This window comes from Drosophila takahashii, chromosome 2R (genome assembly GCF_030179915.1).
Source record: "Drosophila takahashii strain IR98-3 E-12201 chromosome 2R, DtakHiC1v2, whole genome shotgun sequence".
Taxonomy (NCBI): domain Eukaryota; kingdom Metazoa; phylum Arthropoda; class Insecta; order Diptera; family Drosophilidae; genus Drosophila; species Drosophila takahashii.
The window spans coordinates 1,701,614-1,723,313 of NC_091679.1; the positions used below are offsets into that span (position 1 = coordinate 1,701,614).

The following is a 21,700-nucleotide window of genomic DNA, read 5'->3' on the forward strand; positions in this document are numbered from 1 at the left end:
GAATTAGGGATAACATATTACTTATTTTATTTCAGAAGGATATAAAAACTCCTCAAGGAAATAATAGATTAAACAAAACAAAAGGCGAGTTAATTTACTTTAGTATATAATAATTCATTTTATTAATTCGTTTTTTCTCATTTCAGTAAATTCAAATTCTAATAATATTTCTAGTTTTAATTTAACTGATAATGACATCACACAACTTTATCACCAAAATATAAACATTAACTTAAGCAATAGCGATGAGAGTAATGAAATTAACGAAATTACTCCTGATCAAGTAGAGTTGGGTTATTATCCAAAACAGATAGGGAAAAAAACGAGGAAGAAAAATCAGCTGAAGAAGAAGATGAACCTGTTCAAGACAGGGATTCTGAACCTGAAGCTGAAATGAATCCACATGAATTAGAACTGTGGAAATATCTATATAGACAACGGGTACAAATCCAATCAAATAAAATATACTCACCCAATTTATAACAAATATCCAAAAAATTCCCAACACACCCAAATATTATACATTTAATACTCAATTTATTTGAAATGTAATTGTTATTCTTTTTAACTTAATGTTATACTAACAAAATATACGCATTTATATATATATCTCTAAAGATTATAAAATGAAAGACCGATTTTTCGGGGGATACGACCACAGCCTAAACCATAAGAGCTAGAGCAGCCAAATTTTTTTACAGTATTCCATTGGGGCGTAGGCGCCCACTAAGGTCCTACATGTCCCCCCAGTGGCCCCAAACAGCTCCAATATCCATATTTAGAGCAAAAAATCATTAGATTTATTTAAGCTTAACTTCTAAAGTGGTTGGAATTTCGAAATTTTGATTTTACAGAATTTTAGGTCTTGAAAAGGCCTAATTAGAAATTTAAAAGAAGTTTCGATATCCCCCATAATTTGGGGGCTACATTTAAAATTAACTTTTCGATTTAAAAAATCTAAACCGCTGCTCCGATCAAGATGAGTTTTGGCTCAATAGTTATTCTATGGCCCAATTGCTTAAGTTTAATTTTTTAAGTTTTTAACATTTTTTTAAAGTATTTTTAACGAATTTATTTAGATTTCCTAAGTTATTGCGTTGCATTTTGTGGGAGCCTGCCGAGAGAGCGGATGCCAAGAGAGCGACGGTGGAGAGAGCAGCAGCCAAGAAAACTGTAGATGGGGAGGGGTAGTGCTGTGTGGAAGGGGGAGGGGAGAAGGGCAATTTTAGTTAAAATTTGTTTTGAATTTTAAAAACTTAAACTGCTGTTCCGATCATTATGATTTTCAATCAATAGTCAGTCCTGTGGATCAAATGCTTAGGTTTTATTTTTAAAAAATATTTTTCATTGTAGCAGAAGTAAGAGCCTTATTTAATTTCCACCATGGAAGAAGATAAAAAATTACTACAAATTCTGTAAACAAAGCCAAAATGTTTCCAAGTAAATTATTAATCTTAAGACTCGAATTTTTCATCAAATACGTATGTAGGGGAGAGTGGGGGAATTTCGTCAGCATTTTTTCAAAGCTATTTTTTGTCCATCTTGAGACACGTTATCATATTTCTATTTTTATTGTTGAATGCGGTTAGCACCAAGCTTTAAAATGTGACATCCCCCTATTTTTTTAATTAGCTTGGTGATTTATAAAAAAATAAAATGTAAAATCAATATACTGGGGCAATCTCACCACACAGGGGGGTAAAATCACCACACAACTGGGGAAATTTCGTCACCTGAAAAATGTAGGGAGTTTAACGCCTGAAAATATGCTACACTGATCAAGCGTACCATTTTTGTTGACGTCCTATATTTGTTGCTGCTGCTGGTAGTCTGTTCGTTAGCCAGCTCGTCAAATATAAAAATATGTATTTAAAATAGGTGCGAATTTACCCTTAGCGTAGTGTGGCGAAATTTCCCCAGACCGTACTTTTTTAGAAATAATTATTTTTCTTGCGAAATTAGGCGCGAAGTTAAAAATCACTGACGCAGAAATGCACATTATAGCACTGTGTATTATATAAAAAATCGTGTATCTTATTCCTTTTGAATTGTGGCATACAGAAAAAATTTCGTCGAGAACTAAATGTAGCTTTTGAACTGTTAAAACACATTTAATATTATAGCTTAATTATCTTGGCCTTCTGTGCAAAACAAATGCATTGGTTGTGTCTGGCCGTCTTGAAGGACTAAAACAAAAAAATTATATATTTTTACGACTTATGGATTCCGAGATATTGCAGGTGACGAAATTGCCCCTGTGACGAAATTCCCCCACTCTCCCCTACATATGCATATTTGGAAATGTTTTGATTTGTACTATGCAATACATACACACAATATGTGTTTATGTTTCTACTTGAAAGTAAATAATCTGCTTAAATACAATTAAAATTATTCATTTCCTTTCAGCCAATGCGAAATTGGAAGAGTTTAAAATTAATAATTATCAATCAACTGTGGAATCGGAAATTAATAAGTTACTTCGCTACTTTTGTATGGGATGTCAATCTTTTCGTGTGTGTACAAATGTTTTCGTTTCATTCAAAACAATAATTGTGTGTACATTTGTGCGCAAATTAAAATTGCGTTGATAACATTGTAACTGATCGAAGGTATAAAAATTCACTACTTTTACTTAGATCGCATTCATTTATTATATAGCTCTACCAGTAGCCTTCGGATTCTCTCTCTTGAAGAATCTTCTAGAAAGGTTGTTTACGCAAAGGTTTTCAACAAACGCGCAAATAAGATATAAGAAAGTCCTGACAACCTAATTTCCTAACTGCAAACTAATTTTGAGCGAACGAAGTCGCTCCGGGTATAGCTAGTATAAATGTTTAAGATTTATATTGTTCAAGATTATACAATTTTTTAAACTTACTAATTAAATAATTATTGTATATCGTTAAATCTTAAATTGTTTCTGTTTTTTGGGGTCGGGGGGTAATTCATTATAAAACATTTCAAGTTCAAGTGACTTGTAAAGTAAATCGTGTTCAACATTTTCAATTTCTTTTTTTAGGCAGTTGAGTAATGTTTTTTGTTGCTCAGTCTGGAATTAAAGACTTTCTATTTCATCTACCTGTCTCCCTAAAACAAGTGACTCTCCCTCAAGGAATTGAACATTTGATATGAGTTCCCTTTCTATTAAGCCCTTATGATGATAAGGGAGTGTAGACATTTTATCACCCTCAACTTTTCTCTTTGTATCATTACCATCGAGAATTATTTTTGTCATTTTGTAAGTATTTATGGTATGATTTTTAGATCTAAAAACTGACATGCCGCCATACACTTTTTATATTTTTCAATACCTAGATACTCAAGTGCTGTTCTCGTTACTCCCTTAGATTTCATAAACGATTTGTCCATAGAATTAATTTTGTAACAATAATCCTTAGGACTGAGACCAACAAACTCTGACATTGGTCTACCATGAAGCTCATCTTTAAAAGCACCTAATACCGCTTTATTGCCTATTTTAAAATTATATAAGTTGGCTCTTTCTTCGAAATATCCAGATGTATCAAATTTGAATTCTATATCATTCCGAATATCTCTATAAAAGTCATCAGTTTTAATTGTATAGATGAAGGAATCTGTATCCATGTAATTTAATCTTATATTATCTTGAAATTTTGGTTTCATATACTGATAATGGAAATTATACATGTTCCACTCTGATAACTCTAATACTGTAAACCCAAGATACATGGGTTTATCGTATACATATGACATTGTTTTCATTTAAATTGTATAGAAATCATTCTCTAGTTTTGTAGCAATTTTAAAATTAAATTTGGCAATTAATGCTCGTGCACCTAATTTTTTACGACCATTTTTATTAATATTATTATTCCCAATCACAAACTATTTTAATGTCAACGCGTTTTTCGATATTTTCGAGGGTTTTACCGTAGACTGCATTATTTAATAATTAAAAAAAAATCTTTTTCAAATTAATTTTTAGCTTTTTGACGATATTGGGTGTTAAGGTCTATATGGGCACTTCTACCAAAAGGTCCACCAAGCCAAAAACCTTGAAACTTGAATAAAACATATTTCCACATGATTTTGCCGCTATATTAGTTTCTAATTAGTTGGATACTGAGCTTAACTACAAATTTGGAGTATAGTTTGATTATTTTTATGACAAACCCCACCAATATACGCAAATATCAGTTTTTGGCTATTTTTTTTGTTATTTTTTGGACCCGTCTTCAGTTGAGAATTTATCCTTTAGGAATGCTGATATGTAACATTTTTCTGTACTGAATGCTTCATTTAAATGTTAAACTATTAAGTTAAAAGCAAAACAGCCAGTAATTGAGGGATAGAGGTAAAGAAATACACTTTACAAAACGCTAAGAAAAATGTCCCGAGCGACATGTCCCGAGCGAATTTGGTTGAAACTGCATAAAACAAAAACGGCAAACCATTTTTGAGTAAAACCAAAACCATTTCACAGCGACATATTTGGACAACATTTAAAAAAAAATCGCATTCAAATATTCCATCGGAATTCGCTAAATTCTAGTGTTAAATGAACTTCCCCGAAAATCACTTCTATTTTTGTCCCGAGCGAATACGGCAGTTTTTTTAACGATATCTTAAGAACTAAAAGTGGTACAACATCAAGTTTTTTACACAAAATAGAGCTTAGGAAGAGTGAAAAGGAATGCCAATTATTAAAAATTAAAGCAATTTTTTAAAAATTTTTTTTTCAACTTTAAAGGTGTGCAAATGTCCCGAGCGACAGTATGGAAGTGCCCATATAGGTTTTGAGCCAAGGTTTTTGCTCAAAACTCATCCCTCTATGCATTTTTTTTAGCTGCAACCCATTAAGCAAACATTGCTGTAAATTTTTATAATGAATGATATAATTTTTTTTTTTTACTTTTTCGCTATTAGTGGTTAACTTTGTTGTTGAATATAACGGTTAATCACTATGTAAATCATGTAATCAGTAAACTGATTATAAAATTGGTCTCTTGATGGTAAACAAGTTTCATCTAGTCTATGCTCTGAATCAAGATATTCATATGGGAATACACCCTTCTTCCGCATAAGCCTAAATTCATTTTCACAATTAAAATGTGATCTTACTGATTTAAGTTGATCATCTTCTAAATTGGACGCTAAGGCATCTAGACTAGATGACATAAATCTAAATGTGTCTAGAAACCTTATCTCAAAACTGTTTCCACATTCCACATTTTCATTACTGAAATGAAGTGCTCCTTGTTTATGGGAATAACTTTAATTTCTCCAGGTATAAGTGTTAATTCTTTGATAAACAAGTGACAATCATACTTGGAAAAATTGTGGAAGAAAACTGGGATAAAATTAGACCTTTTCAAATCTAAATTACATTTAGAATGAGCTGCACCCCTGTATCTACCTGTATAATGACAATGATCTCGAACCCTATCTCCCGCTAAAGCCTTCTCACAAATAGGACAACTCAGGGCACACACAAAAAAAAAATTGGTAAAATCAACTGTAATAATTGTCAAACAGGCCCCAACCAGCAAAATTGTCAATTCTACTAATTAAATAGCTATTTCACAACAACAAAATACACACAATTAGCAAAGACACAAACCCAAAACAAAATCAAAGTACACGTAACTATTTTAATAGTTACGTAACTATCTTTGTTGGTCAATTTTACCAAGCAATTTTTTTTGTGTGCATAATCAAAATCATAATCGTCCTTTGGATTCATTACTTTACTCAAATATTTTGTATGAATAGTTTTTAAGTTATTTACAAGGGAAAGAACAAAATTTATAGCTAAATTACCTCCCGTTTCCATTACGAATTTATCTAAACTAGAATCATATGCACACTTTATAAAGTAAGCGTATGAAATTGGTACATGTTCATTTACATTAAATAGTTTAGGACTTACATCAATATTTTTACGACGAAGTATGCACTCGAAATCTGCACTTTGTGTTGTGTTCTCGTTGAGTTCTATTTCAGACTGCTTTATTGTATGGAAAGCTTACAGAGTTGCCAGATTCTTAAAGTACTAACAGTCTATACTCTGTTGGAATAGAAAACAGATGTTCGGTTGACAATATATAACACATCTCCTCCTTTAATTAAGAACGAATAGGATTTTTAGGTTTTCGGAAATCCTTGGGCTTAAAACGATTTACTTCTTGGCGAACACGACTACTTTGGCGAACAGGTATGCCGGATGAAAGTCGTGCTGTTTGTTTTTGCCTTGGTTGTTGGTTAGATGATGTGGAGCTCTCGGGTGGCTCAGGTTCAGGATCACGTTGCTGAACGGCTGGCGGATTTACCGGTTGAACTTCTTGCAGTGGTGGTTGATCTTGTTGCTGTGGTGATTGATTTGAAGATGTTTGCGGAATATCCGGGACCCACCAGAACTCTGGTGGTTTTTCGATGGAGCTGCTTGCTGAGAACTTCGGTTTTAGGTGGTTGAAATGGCGCTTGATATAACCATTTGTGGTGCGAACCATGAAAAGCATTTTCCCAATTGGACGGTCGATAATGCCTTCAATCCACTTCTCTTCCCTTGAGTAGTTACGAGCGTAGACCATTTGATTTGGGACGTACTTGGTAACCGATTGCCTGGCTTCGAAAGGCTGCTCGAAAAGTTGACTTAGTACGGTACGGACTGGACGACCATGGATTAACTCTGCGGGAGATTTTCCGTAGGAATTTGGAGTGAACCTGTAAGAAGCAAGATATTTAGTAACTGCTACTCGGACTGGTATACCGTCTTTGAGGTTTTTCTTGACTGAGAAGTTAAAAGTCTGAACAAAACGCTCTGCTAATCCAATGGCTGCCGGATGGAACGGTGCTGTGGTTATGTGTTTTATTCCATGAAGTGTGCAGAATTCCTCGAAGGCGTCAGCCGTAAGCTGCGGACCGTTGTCGCTGACCATGGTTTTTGGATATCCTTCGATGGCGAATATCGATGATAGTGCAGCGATCGTGTTAGCGGTTGTAGTGGACGACATTTGAACTACAAATGGGAAGCGTCTACGCAGATTAGCCACATGGAATCGAATATTGGGCCGGCGAAGTCGATATGAATTCGCTCCCACGCTGTTGTTGCTGCAGGCCAACTTTGATACTCTTTTGGAGGAGCAGGATTGTTGCACTTGCAGATGCTGCATGACTGAGCAAGGTTTTTAATATCTGCGTCGATCGTAGGCCACCAAACATGTTGTCTAGCTAACTGCTTCATTCTAACAATGCTCCAATGTCCTTCGTGTAACAGCTTCAGGATATGCGCTTGAAGTGTTACTGGGATTACTACACGACTGGCATCTGTGTGTAGGCAAAGCAATTTTTTGTTGATCGTAAGGGCAAATTTTCGATTAAAGTATGGTGAGAATGCTTCCTCGCCTTGCTGAAGTTTTTCTGGCCATCCTACAGTAACATAACGTAAGACTTGTTTCAGAAGTTTGTCCTTTTCGATGTGGTTGCGAATGATCTCAGAATTGATCGGTGTTGACAGTTCCATAACGATGTGGCAGGCTTCTTCTTCTCTGTCAAAATCCGGATCCATGCCCACGGGAAGGCGCGATAAGTCATCTGCGTTGCCATGAGCAGAGGTAGATCGATACTGTATTTCAAAGTTATAAGCCATGAGAATGATGGCCCAGCGCTGTAGCCTGTTTGACGTCATTAAAGGAAGATGCTTGCCTGGATTGAAAATCGTTACAAGTGGCTTGTGATCCGTTATAAGGGTAAACTTTCGGTCGTACAAATATTGGTGAAAACGTTTCACACCGAATATTATAGAAAGTCCTTCTTTTTCGATTTGGCTGTATTTAACCTGATGTTTGTCAAGCGTTTTTGATGCGAAAACAATAGGTCTCTCCTTGCCATCTTGTTGGACATGCGAAAGGACTACACCGATACCAAAAGATGATGCATCCGTTGCAAAGACTAGTGGTAGGTTTTCATCGAAATGAGCTAGCTGAGTCGCGTTGATAATATGGGACTTCAGGGCTGTAAAAGCTTGTTGTTGTTGCGGCCCAAAAAGATATGTTACATTTTTTCTACGAAGTTGGTTCAAAGGAGGTGCCAACTGAGAATAATTTGGTATAAAATTGCAATAGTAATTAACTTTACCCATGAATGCTTCTAATTGCTGTAGATTAGAAGGACGCAACAATTTAACAGCCTCCAGGCCTGAGCTGTCTGGAAGAATCCCTTGAGCGCTAATTCTTCGTCCTAAGTACTCTATTTCGTCCTTAAAAAAGAAGCATTTCTCCTTTTTGCATCTGATACCGTTGTCACGAAGAATACTGACTACTTGGTCGATTCGCTTTAGATGTTGCTCGCTTGTAGGTGCTGAGGTGCCACATCCTTCTACTCCTTTTAGAAGCTGCTCCAAATACCTTTGGAAGATCGCTGGAGCACTGGCAATTCCGTAAGGAAGGCGCTGGTATTGAAATAGGCCAAGGGGTGTGTTGACGACCATGATAGTTTTTGAATCCTCGTCCAGTTCCATTTGAAGATAGGCATCCTTTAAATCGATTTTGCTGAACTGCTTGCCGTGACGTATTATGTGAAACAGAGCCTCTTTTGTCGGTAGTGGGTACTGTTCAACATCGATCTGTGCGTTGACTGCTTGCTTAAAGTCGCCACATATGCGAATAGCGCCACCTGGTTTTTGTGCTAGCACAATTGGGGATACCCAATTGCTGAATTTGATCGGCTTCCAAATTCCGGCTTGTGTAAGTTCTTCTGCCTCAGCTCTGAATTTGTCCATCTGTGCAAATGGAATTTGACGGCTCTTAAAAACTTTGGTGTTGCTGACGGTTTTAAAAATTCACTTGCTTTGAAGTCTTTTATGACACCCATGGCTGGTTCGAACACCTCGTTGTACGTGCTGCAAAGGTCACTTAATTCGTCTTCGTGCACCTCTTGAACGTTTGATACTTGCATGATATCAAAGCCGAAACTGTTGAATAAATCCATGTCAAATAGAGTGTTTGATGTCTCAATGTTCGCAACGATTATGACCACTTGCTTCTCTTTTTCACCGCACTTTGCAATTTTGTGCAACTTCCCAAGCAATGGTATTGGTGTATGACCAAACGCATGTAATACTCGGAAATACTTGAGTAATTTTGGCTTATTCAACAGCGCGTATGTAGTGGCGTTGCATTTGCCATTTACTTTTGTCTTGCGTCGACATGCATACAACAGCTATATGTCCCTTTCTACCGCACTTGTGACATACGGCATCGCGAAACTTGCACTTCTCTCTGGCATGATTGTGTCCACAACCAGAGCATGATTTTAGCGAACGATTGTTTGATTTGGCATCACCACCACCAAGGAATGGTTTCTTTGCATAGGTGTGAACTGCGCTTATTGGGTCTTGCTTTAATACTGTTTCTTTGAGGACTGCCACGATTTTTGTAGTTGTCTCATAGGTTTCTGCAACTATAAGCACGTCTTCAAGAGTTGGCTGGGACTTCTCAAGAGCAGGTGCACGGACGGCATTGTATGGCGTATGTACTATGATCTCATCTTGAATCTTTTCATTTACATAGTTAGAAGAACAACCGTTGGCATTACAGACGAATTGGCATTCCCGAGCGATCCCGCGCAAGTCGGCAACCCACTCTCTATGCGTTTGTGAATGCTTCATCTCCCTCTTAAAAAACTCATAGCGAGCAGCAACAACGTGTCGTTTTGTTGTGAAATGTTCTGTAAACTTGTCTGTGAGTTGCATGTTTGTGTACGTGTTCAAATTGTTGCTCCCGAACAGATTTTTCAATTGTTCGAATATGTTTATGCCACACCACGAAAGAAAATAAGCCTTTTGCTTAGTTTCTGCACTAACCGAATACGCGTTAAAATGCTGGGTTAACTGTTCAAGGTAAGACTCCCAGTTTTGATTGTCTTTGTCGAATTTGTGGAATGGAGGAGACGAAGATAATTCACCAGTGTGGCTTGAATCAACCTGCCGTGGAGAAACGTTTCTATCCATCATTACTTGCATCCATTTTTGTTGCTGCTTAAATCATCATCTGCCGGCATCTTGATGAAAATCAACGACTACTTGACACGATTTATGCGATTTAACCGTTTTTATCTTTCGACAAAATTTTTCACTTTTTTCCTCGTTGCCAATATGTTGTGTTCTCGTTGAGTTCTATTTCAGACTGCTTTATTGTATGGGAAGCTTACAGAGTTGCCAGATTCTTAAAGTACTAACAGAGTATAGAATGGAGGAATAAGAAACAAATGTTCGGTTGACAATATATAACACTTTGAAATATTTTTTATCCATGTGTAGTGACCGAATCCGTTTCCTTCCAGGAAAAGTATATTTATATGCGTCGGCTTTTCAACTCAAGATTGATAAAGAGGTCCAATTATAGTTTCACTTTCCTCATCATATCCAAAAACGTTAATGCTCAATGTAACGTATTTTTTGAATGAAAATGTCTATGTCCTTTACTTTGAGCGTGAATGTTAACCCACTAAAGTCCAAACTTATTCCAGATGTTAAAACAAATCTTTCGGCCCTTATATCAACTTTATATGTGTAGCTTACACTAGGGTTACTTGATACCTTTGTAAGGGCCGAAATGAGTCATTCTTATTTTCGACATTAATTATTGCTTTTTTCGAAAAAAAAGATTGGGTGGTGTTGGGATAAATGAGGAGCCAGATAGCGGTTTATATTGATTGAAATTCATTTCCAATCGAATTATGCGGAGTAGGGTCCACCCGCTATCCCTTTCCTGAAACTCTTCCATTTTTATTTTTAGATGATCAGAGTGATTGGCGAATATGCGGTCTAAGTCCGAGTGGCTTGTAACAACTTTAATTTTGCTTTGGAATTGTTTAGTCTCCGTTTTTAAACCATCAGCGTTGGTCAAAAGAATTTGATGACCCTTATAAACCCAAATTATTATTTACCTCCCTTGTCCGTCCTATATTGGAATATTGTTCTTCGGTTTGGAGCCCACAATACCAAGTCCACATTGACCGTATAGAGTCGGTACAAAAAAAATTTCTCCTTTTTGCCCTTCGTAGTTTGAACTGGGATCAAAACGTTAGGCTACCTTCCTACCAGAGTAGATTATTATTGCTTAATTTACCGACACTTGCAAATCGTAGAATAATGCTTGGTACCATTTTTATGCATAATCTTATAAGAGGTGATATCGATTCTGTAGAACTTGTTAGCCGCCTAACTTTTAATGTTCCCGTTAGACTAACACGTAATTATCATCCTCTTAATTTACCACGATGTACATCAAATTTTGGTCTGCACGAGCCCTTTCGCGTTCTATGTAATAACTATATCGTTCTTTATCATTTAATTTGCACATCAACTTCTATCCCGGTATTAAAAACTAACATTTTAACTCATTTGCTTCACTCCTAATTGCATGCTTTTTTCATTATTTTGTCCCGTCTTTATAGGTTTTATGTATTCTTCCTCGCGAACTCGCATTTTTGCCCAAATTTACAAAAGGGCCCCGCGCGTAACAAGCACGTGCTTGGTGTCGTTGGGCCACTTGTTTGTACTTCTCGTAGTGCATCAACGTCCATCATATATATATCTTTCATGATCATATATTCCGCAAAAAGCTCAAAATTAACTTAACCGGACATGTAGCTTTGAAGCACATTAAATAAATGAGATTTTAAAGCCTCTCCTTCTTCGAAGAGGAACTCTTCCGGGTATCTTAATTCCTCTCCTTCATTAACAAACATATAATGAAGGATTCGACCCTTGAATCCATCCGAAATTTTGTTGATTCTTCCACAGCACACGTGCTTCGCGGTGCGTGCATGGTGATTCCATTGAAGTCCCACCGGGATGAAACGACGGCATTACTCACAATATTTTTGGGCTTGGTTATTCATTTTAATTTTTATTTTGGAAAGAATTACAATTGTAATTAATTTGTAGATTGTTTTAAATTATTATTTTCTTTTCACAAAGTCAGTTGTAATGTAGTTAATTTGTAATAAAGAACAAAGAACAAAGAGTACGGACGCGTTTCTTTTGAGCTCCGCGTTGTTTTGAATATTTTGACACACTTGCAAAGACAACAAAGTCTCAGACCTGTACAACTTGGCCAGGCTATCGTCTACCCGCTTTTACACATAGCCAGTACACCGCCCAGGCTGTTATTTCTGGAAAAACTTAGTTTTTGTCACCGGAATAATCAAAAACACTCAATTTCGGAGAAGCGTGAGAAGGGGAGGTAAACAAGCGCGAAATCGTTTTCTTCATTCCTTTCTGAGTGAGAAACGTGTGGAAACTACAAACAACATCAGTGGTGACACACGTCAGCTGATTGGGACACCCATCGATACTGCCATTCACACTTCTGAATCTTTGCACAGTGCATCTAAAACTGTGCATCTAAACTATCAACGTTAAGTTTTAAAAAATGTCAGCGTCGCAGCCCAAGACAAAACGCTTGCGGGAAAACACAAGCACTGATCTTAGTCGCACTTCGGATGTCCCTATGGATAAAATGCTTGCTGTACTGAACCAACGACTCCAGGAGCAGGCAGAAGCTATGGTATCCAATATGCGCAAAGCCGAAAAACGCATTGTAGACGGTGTTGCTGAACGCCTTGATGCTTTCATGGGTGATGTTAAACAGCTGGTTGGTAGAATTGACACCCTGGAGAAGGATGTGGAGGACCTGCGTTCACAACGAGATGAGCTGCAAAGTAACTTGGAGCGCATGGATCACGAAATGGCTCGGCTGCGTGAGCTGGTCGTAAACGTTGACAAGAAGCAGGCTGTGCAGGACGTGGCCAAAACTGCTCTTGACCTACGCATTCATGGAGTTCCTTATGCTGAAGGCGAGAATGTTAAAACGCTCTACAACACCCTCTGCTATGCCTTAGGCCTAACGCCACCACCTAGGATCACAGAGATCTTCCGAGCTCGTAAAACACAGCGCAGTAATGTGGATCCTGTAATAATCCTAAAAATGGAAAATCTACGGGACAAAATATTGCTACTCAGGACCCTGGGAATGCATCGCCGCGAAAGGAAGCAGCCTCTTCAGTTGAATCTGATGAGATTTGACTCTCAGGTGCCGTTCTATATTAATGAACAGCTATCCAAGGAGCAATATACAATCTTTAAAAAAGCTATGCACCTTAAAAGGATGAAAAAGGTGACTGCAGTATTTACGAGACGCGGCCTGGTGCATGTTAAACATGCTGGAGATGAAACATTTCACTTCTTCGAAGGAATGCAGCAGTTTACGGATGCCTTTCCATCAACTGAACTGTCATTTCGTGAACAACAACTACAATAACAATTATATGTCTCTGGTAAATTGTATGTCTGTAATCTTGATGTCTTCTCAAAGTATCATAACCATATATCTAGTTACTAAGTATTTTTATATTATAATAATAATTTGTATAACTATATTCTTCTTTAACTTATCAAATTGTAGGGTTTTTTACATTTTCCAAACTGATGATAGCACTTTATTGATTTATCTATTGACTACTGATGGAAGTCGAAATAAGTAGTTCCATTGCGCACAGCTTGGTTAGACTATTAAAAAGACAAGCCCAAGGCTTAACAATTATACATCTTAATGCACAAAGTCTGGTAAACAAAATGGATGAGTTCAGGTATATTTTTGCTAGTTCTGAGGTTGATATTATATGTGTGTCAGAATCCTGGTTAACAGCTGAAACTAGTGATATGTCTGTTTCTTGTAATGGCTATGTGTTGTATCGTTCTGATCGTGCTAGTCACGGGGGTGGTGTTATTATTTATGTTCAAAATAGGTTGAATGCCAAAATTATTTGTAAACATCCAACGGAAAGCCTCATAGAATATCTTTTTGTCGAAGTATCTAACAAACATAAGTCTTTAAAAGCTCTTATAGGATGCATCTACAGACCAAACCGTAGCACAGACTATAGCCACCTGTTAGATGTAATTTCGGACGTCTCTTTGTCTTATACAGATGTCATACTCACAGGAGACCTGAACAGCAACATGTTAAAAGAGGCTAATCTGCTAAATAGCTTTAAAGCACTCGGATTTTTCCAACAGCTGTGATACATTACTTGACGTATTCTTTCTTAATGACTTAAGTAAATCTGTGATATATGACCAGGTCTCTGTACCAGTTTTTTCCAAGCATGACCTTATTGTCCTGACATATAATCTGACCTTTGAATATAATGACATTAATATTGAGTAAAGGGACTTCAAGAATATCAACTATCATGAACTTGAAACTGATTTTGTAGCGTGTGATTGGAATTCTATTTATTTACTTACAAATGTTGAGGACCAATTATGCGTTCTTAATACTAACATTAAACATCTCTATGATAAGCATGTTCCACTGAAACGTAAAATCACTCGACCTAAGCAACAGCCATGGTTTAACGCAGATATTAGAAAAGTCATTCAGCTACGGGACAAAGCATACTTAAGATGGAAGCGATATAAAACTTCGAGTACGCAAAATAATTTTAAAAAACTACGTGCAATGGTGTCATCCAGAATTTTAGCAGCTAAAAGAGAATACTACAGCATTAAATTCGCCAATAATTCTTCCACAAAAAAAACTTGGGCTGAACTGCGCAACTTAGGCATGGGAAAGTCAAAGCAACACAGTACTGTTAAGGGTGATCTTGACGAGTTAAATTCAAAGTTTGTGCAATCAGATGTACCTGAAGCTTCGTGCACTGAGTACCTGAACCTGCAACCATCCTGTGATAATAGCTTTAACTTTGTGTGTGTTAATAGCTGTGATGTATTAAAATGTATTCTTAATATTAAATCTAATACTGAAGGTCTGGACAATATTAGTCCCAAATTTATTAGAATTTTACTACCTAGCGTTCTTAAGTACATAACTCACGTAATGAATACTGCAATAATGACGTCAACATTTCCATGTACATGGAAAATGGCTAAAATCTTACCTATAGCTAAAAGTAATAATGATTACAGACCAATATCTATTTTACCCTTCTTTGCCAAAGTCTTTGAAAAACTAATTGCATCCCAGATGCAATTCTTTTTTGATGAAAATAATCTGCTAAGTAAGATACAATCGGGGTTCACTAAGAACAGAAGCTGTACCACGGCAGTAGCAGGTATAGTTGAGGATATCCGAACGCAACTTGACAAAGGATATGTAACCTTCTTAACGCTCTTAGACCATAGCAAAGCTTTCGACACTGTCAACCACCAGATTCTCTGTACCAAGCTCAGTAATATTTTCAACTTTAATACCACAGCAGTCGCACTACTTAAGTCGTATCTCTCTGGGAGGGCACAAGCAGTAGTGTCAGGTTCGGACATTTCCGCGTTTAAAACTATTGAGCGCGGTGTCCCTCAAGGATCTGTGCTCGGTCCTTTAATGTTTTGTGTGTATATTAATGACCTGCCTAATAATCTGTCAAACTGTAATGTTCATATGTACGCAGATGATGTACAAATATATGTAAGTCGACCTTTATGTGAGATGTGTCATTGTATATCTATATGTAATACTGAATTAAACAAAATACATAAATGGGCGCAAAGAAATGGTCTGGGACTAAATCCTAGTAAATCAAAATGTCTGATAATTTATAAAAAAGCACTTGAAACTAATAACTTGCCCCGTATAGTAATTAATAATATTCCCATTAAATATGTACAAAATGCTGTTAACTTGGGTGTAACTTTCAACAATACCTTGCAATGGAGTACACATATTACTAAAGCAACAGGAAAAATTTATGGAATGTTAAGGCAGCTGTCAGTATCCCAACACTTTCTGCCAGTAAACCTTAAGATCCTAATAGCAAAATTGTACCTACTACCCTCATTATTTTATTGTGTTGAAATCTTTGGCCATTGCGATACTCGGGACTTTCAAAAATTAAAAGTAGGGTTCAACTCCATAGCCAGATACGTATTTAATAAAAGAAGAGCAGAACACATATCCACCCTGGCAGAGTCTATTTACGATATAAAGTTAGAGCAATGGATAGATTCTAGAACTCTAATTTTCGTTTATAAGATTATAATGACAAATGAACCAACCTACCTCGCTGACAAACTTGTGCATGCCCAATCAAATCGAACTAATAATTTAATACATCAGAGAACAAGATTACTGTGTTCTCAGAGACAGTTCTACATCAATGCTGTGCGCCTGTGGAACGAACTGCCTCATGTTCTCAAATCAATAAGAAGTGCTAATCAGTTTAAAATTAAATTAAAAGAATTTCTAAAAATAAATAACTCTAACAATTAAAGATAAGTTTAGTTAAGTCCTTTGTAAACAACTATGTAGTATTTTTAAGAAATATTGTCAGCTATAAATTTACTATAATTATCAACACGGAGTGACTAGCGTACTAATTCATAAGTTTCAAAAACTTGTAACGCTAGGATACAATAAACAAATAAATTAAATTAAATTAAAATTGTAATTTAATTGTTCTCACAAAGCCACTTTTCAATTGAGGTACACTCGTTGATAAGATCACTTTACTGTTTTTCGAAACTAGTAAAAATTCAAGAAATTTGAATACACTGATCTGAATTTAGCGAAATTCTGACTTAAATATAGCTTTGAGGATAGATTATTAGTATGAACTTAAACGTTAGTTTGTAAATTAAAAAATTCAAAGTTTTGATTGGTTGATGAAAATATTTTCCTTAAATTTAATATAAGAAATTAGAGTTGTAACGAATTGATTGGTTGAAGATAATATTTTCCTTAAATTTAATATAAACAAGAGAGAACGTTATAGTCGGGTGCCCCGACTATCAGATACCCGTTAATCAGGTAAGGGGAGTGCGAGGGAGATGGAGATATAGATTGAAAACTTTGATCACGCATAACTTTTTAACGAATGCACTATGGTCCGAGCGGCCGATTTTTTGGCATAAAGTCGAAATTTTTATGTTAATGTTTTGTGTTTTTTATTTTAAATTCTTAAAGTTAATAGATCATACATATACAAACTTAAAAAAAAAAGCGTTAAAAGCTACACTAACGCTTTTTATGAGCTTTCAAAAGTACACAATCGATCAGCTGCTTAGGACTAAGAAATTGGCGCCATAATAATTTCTTTACGTTTGTGCAAAAAAAATAAAACTTCTTTGTCCCGACTAAATTAAGTAAATTATGGAAATGAAAGATCAAGCTATGTAATATTTAGTGTGTATAGTACATTTATGTGTAATCTTAGTGTTCGACCTGTGTTTAATTTCCAATTTATGTGTATTTGTATAGAAAATTAAAATTTTTTTCCCTGTATTTAGTGGGATAAAACTAACGACCCGACGTCTGCCCACAAAAACTAAGTACGCCAGTTTGTACATATACATGTCGTTTTTCAGCGCTAGTTAACACCTTTTCCCCGTTCGTCCCCCTTTTCACGCAATTCCACACTATTCAGGGACCTTAAAGTTTCTTCGCAGCGATCTCTAGGATATTTGGCGCAGCAAAAATCGAAAATTTAATTTTTTTCGGATTGCATTTCTGTAAAAATTATCAATTACCACTTAAAAGATGATAAAACATCAAAAATAAATTTAAGAAAGTAGTTATTTTGAATTTTTCTTTGTTAAGCATTCGTAAGAGAAAGAAAAGGAAATGTCTCCCTTTGCTTATAATTCCGTTAAAAAAATTACAAAAATTATTGTGAGTGTGAGGTTTGAAAGATACAGAGTTGCACTTTTTAAATGTTTTGAGTTACATTACATACGAAGAATCCGTTCGTCTGCAAAATAAGTTCAAAGTTGCCAAAAACAGAATTTTTCCAACTTTAATATCCTTTTTTTTTAGAATCCTTGGGTGTGAAAATTTTTTCGAGAGCACATTTTGAGTGCGATTTTTTAAAGCAAATAGGACTTTTAAGATTTCATCGAGGTATTTAAAAAAAGGTTCAATTTTATAACACAGTGTAGTATTATGAATTTGCTTGTATGGGAGGCAAAAGAGGGCGTGGTCGCACAGACTCAAAAATTTGTTTGCATACTATTCTTTGTAAAAAAACAGAATGTGTAAAGTTTGAAGTCTGTGACTCAATTTTTAGAGTTTATGCCAAAAAAATCGACTTTTGGACCATAGTGGAATGGTCCGATTTGAAAAATTTCTTCTACATTTCGATATGTATTGATAAACACAATAAAACTGCATTTTTACTTTTCCAAAATATTAAAGTTTTTAAAATCGTATATAAGCGATTGTGGGCGTTAGAGGGGGCGTGGCACCATTTTGAAAAAACTTGCGCTGCGTAGGAACTCCTAAAATCTGCATGCAAAATGCCAATCTTCTAGCTTTTATAGTTTCCGAGATCTCAGCGTTCATACAGACAGACAGGCGGACAGACGGACAGACAGACGGACAGACGGACAGACGGACAGACGGACATGGCTAGATCGACTCCGCTAGTGATCCTGATCAAGAATATATATACTTTATGGGGTCGGAAACGCTTCCTTCTCCCTGTTACATACTTTTGCACGAATACAATATACCCTTTTACTAACGGGTAACGGGTATAAAAATTTGACTTGCATTATTTTCATTGGTTGATTCCATCGAATATTTGATGGCGAGGGAGGTGTGAAAGTGAACCGTGTCCTAGCAACCAGGTTGTTGACTACTCGGTTTCTAAACACATTTGCATAATCTTCTTAAAGGGATGATTGCGAGGGAAGGGATGGTGGTAAAAAAGCATAAGAAGAGGGGATAAAAGTGAGAAGTTACTGGGAAGAACCTTCACTTTGAATTGAAACTCCACTGGATCAGCAACAATCAAAAATTAACCAAGCAACAAAAAACAGCTATACAGTCAAACAACTAATCAGTTAAACAACAAACAGCTAATATCAACTAATCAGCTTAACAACAAACTAGCGCTTGAAAATTATCGATATGACAGTATCGATATTTTCGATACTTTATCATTATCGTATCGATAATATCGATGTTTTCAAGGAAAGCAAAGACAAATTAAAAACAATTTTATAATTCTGTTAATACCACGTATTATTATTATATACATGCATAATACACTTGCATTTTTATTAATATTATAATCATTATAATATTGTAATCATTATGAGTTTTATTTTAAAACTCACTCAATAATCATTATTTTTGAGCAAAACAAATAAAACTCAAAAATAATCATTACTGACTATAAGAATGATACCATTTAACGGGATGCAGAAGCCAAGTTCAATTTTTTTTTTTTCAGAGGTGGTACGTCTGCATTCGCTACATAGGACTATGCAAAAAAAAAAGCCGAAAATCAGCACAGAAAAGCCGTGGCGTCCAAGTGAGTTTTATTTCTGAGCGAAAAAAATAAAAATCAAAAATAATCATTATTTTTGAGTTTTATTTTTTCCGATCAGAAATAATGCTTATTTTTTACTTTTATTTTAAAACTCAAAAATAATGATTATTTTTGAAGAATATAAAAATCCCAAAAATAAAAATCATGGCGATAATGAAGAGATTAAGCAATGAGGATCACTATGGTGTTTTCCTTTTTTGCGTATGTCGATCTTAAGTGCCTGATTTTTTGGTTCAAAAAATAGGTCAATAATCATTATTATTTATTATTATTAGAAAAAATCGCGGTTAATTTATTTAATTTTAATTTCCGGTTTTCATTATTAAAATGCAATTTCAGACTAAAGGATCCTCCTCTTTAGAATTTGTGGTTTATTTATTTTTGATCATTGATTTGAGTTGCGTCACATGTCTAGAAAGAGACCAATTCTTAGTCAACGACATTCACGGCTTCTTAAGAATTTTTTTTAAATATCTTATGAGGAAATACTTATGTAAAATAATAGAACAAACCTTTGTTCCATCCCATTTTTTGGTACTAAAGAAGAACAAATTCCTCCCCTTCTGAAGAATTCCCGGTTGCTTTTTTTTTTGATCCTTTGCCAAAATTGCTCAAACGGTCTTAGTTTTGTTTGTTGTTGGTATTAAAAGAACGAGAGTTCCTCCTTTCCCCAAGAAATCGCGGTTCTTTCATTTTCGATTTTATGCCACAACCTATGGTTATTTTCCCCTACTTTAATTGATACTATACCATAAGGAAGTAAAAATTCCTCCTCTTCTGAAGAATTCGCGGTTGTTTTTTTTTGGGATCCTTAAGTCCAAATCACTCAAACGATCTTCGAAAAGCGACCAATTCTTATCAAAGGCTATGAATTCGCGGTTTCTTGAGATTTTTTAATAGCGGACAGAAGATCGATAGCTGCAACCAAGATTTTGTTTTTGGTACTAAAAAAACCAAAGTTCCTCCTCTTCCCAAGAACTCGCGGTTCGTTTATTTGCCATTTTTAGCCATAACCTATGCCCTTTTCGCCTACTTGTAAGTTTTTCATAATATCTATGGGACCAAAGAAGAATAAAATACCAAGAACTCGCGGTTCTTGTATGGTAATTTGTCCCTACTTTAAGTGATTTTGTATTTAAAGTTATTTGGTCCTCAAAATTAAAGAGTGAAATCTGTTCGTTTCTCTCTAATAAAACGTCAGAAAAACATCGGTGTTGTAGATAAACATCGATGTTTGAAAAATATCAGAAGTATCAATAATATCGATTCTGACATCGATAATTTTCAAGCTCTACAACAAACAGCTAATAACAAGTAATCAGTTAAACAACAAGGAACAAACAACAGTTAAACATCAAGAAACATCAGTGTTCACGTCAAAAGGGCGTTTAATTTCGGGAGGCAGTGTCGAGCCGCAGTTTTCTCCAGATGTCCACATCTCGCTCGCTCGCACTGCCCTTCGCTCTCCCTCTCCAACTCTCCCGCAACTCTACGCTCCGCTCTGGAGCCGCTAAGTTAAGCTCCATGTAATTAGTTCCTATTTTCAAGTGCATTAATAAACAGCCGCACGTCGCGCAAAACCCCGAAAGTCTATACCCGTGTTTTCGATAATATTAATATATATAATATATATTAATCCATTTCCCTGGGACTTATCAGCATCTCCTACAATCAAGCCACCACCGCCCCAACAATCAGTTAAACAGCAATAACAACATCAAGAAACAACTACATCATCAAAAAACAGCAGTTAAACAACAAATCATCATGAATAACCACCACGTGTGTGATGAAATCACCAAATTCCTCAACAAAAATGGTGATTTCATTTTTGAGGATCATCGGGAGTCCCTGGAGATGATTTTCTCCAATCTTCAACAGATGGATCGAGTCGGTGAGAGAGAATCTAGGTATGGTGTACATATGCTAACATGTCCCTGGGCCGACGATGACGTAAGAGAGGGCCCGGATACATGTCAATGTCACCAGGCACCATACATTAGAATTAAAGCTATTGCTTTAATTAACAAATATAATAAACTTAACCTTAAATTTATAAATATAACAAAATAGTTAAACAATAAAAATATATTTGAATTTAAAATTTACATATTCTTTTTTTATTGGGGTGGGTGATTTTTTTAGCTATTTCTTTCAGGTCAAAGTGTAAAAAAAAAATAAAAATATTTTTGAAATTAAAATTTGTATCTTCTTTTGTTTTGGGGATGGGTGATTTTTCAGCTATTTCTTTCAGGTCAAAAAGGTAAAAAAAACAAAAAAAATATATATATTTAAAATTAAAATTGGTATCTTCTTTTGTTTGGGGGATGGGTGATTTTTTCAGCTCTTTCTTTCAGGTCAA

At 35.7% G+C, this 21,700-nt stretch overlaps 1 protein-coding gene across 1 annotated transcript in view; it reads right to left on the bottom strand.

Moving 5' to 3' along the window:
• LOC138912343 (kelch-like protein 10) overlaps window positions 1-21,700 on the bottom strand; it is a 250,872-nt gene that overhangs the window by 82,010 nt on the left and 147,162 nt on the right. The gene's annotated exons all lie outside the window — the stretch shown is intronic.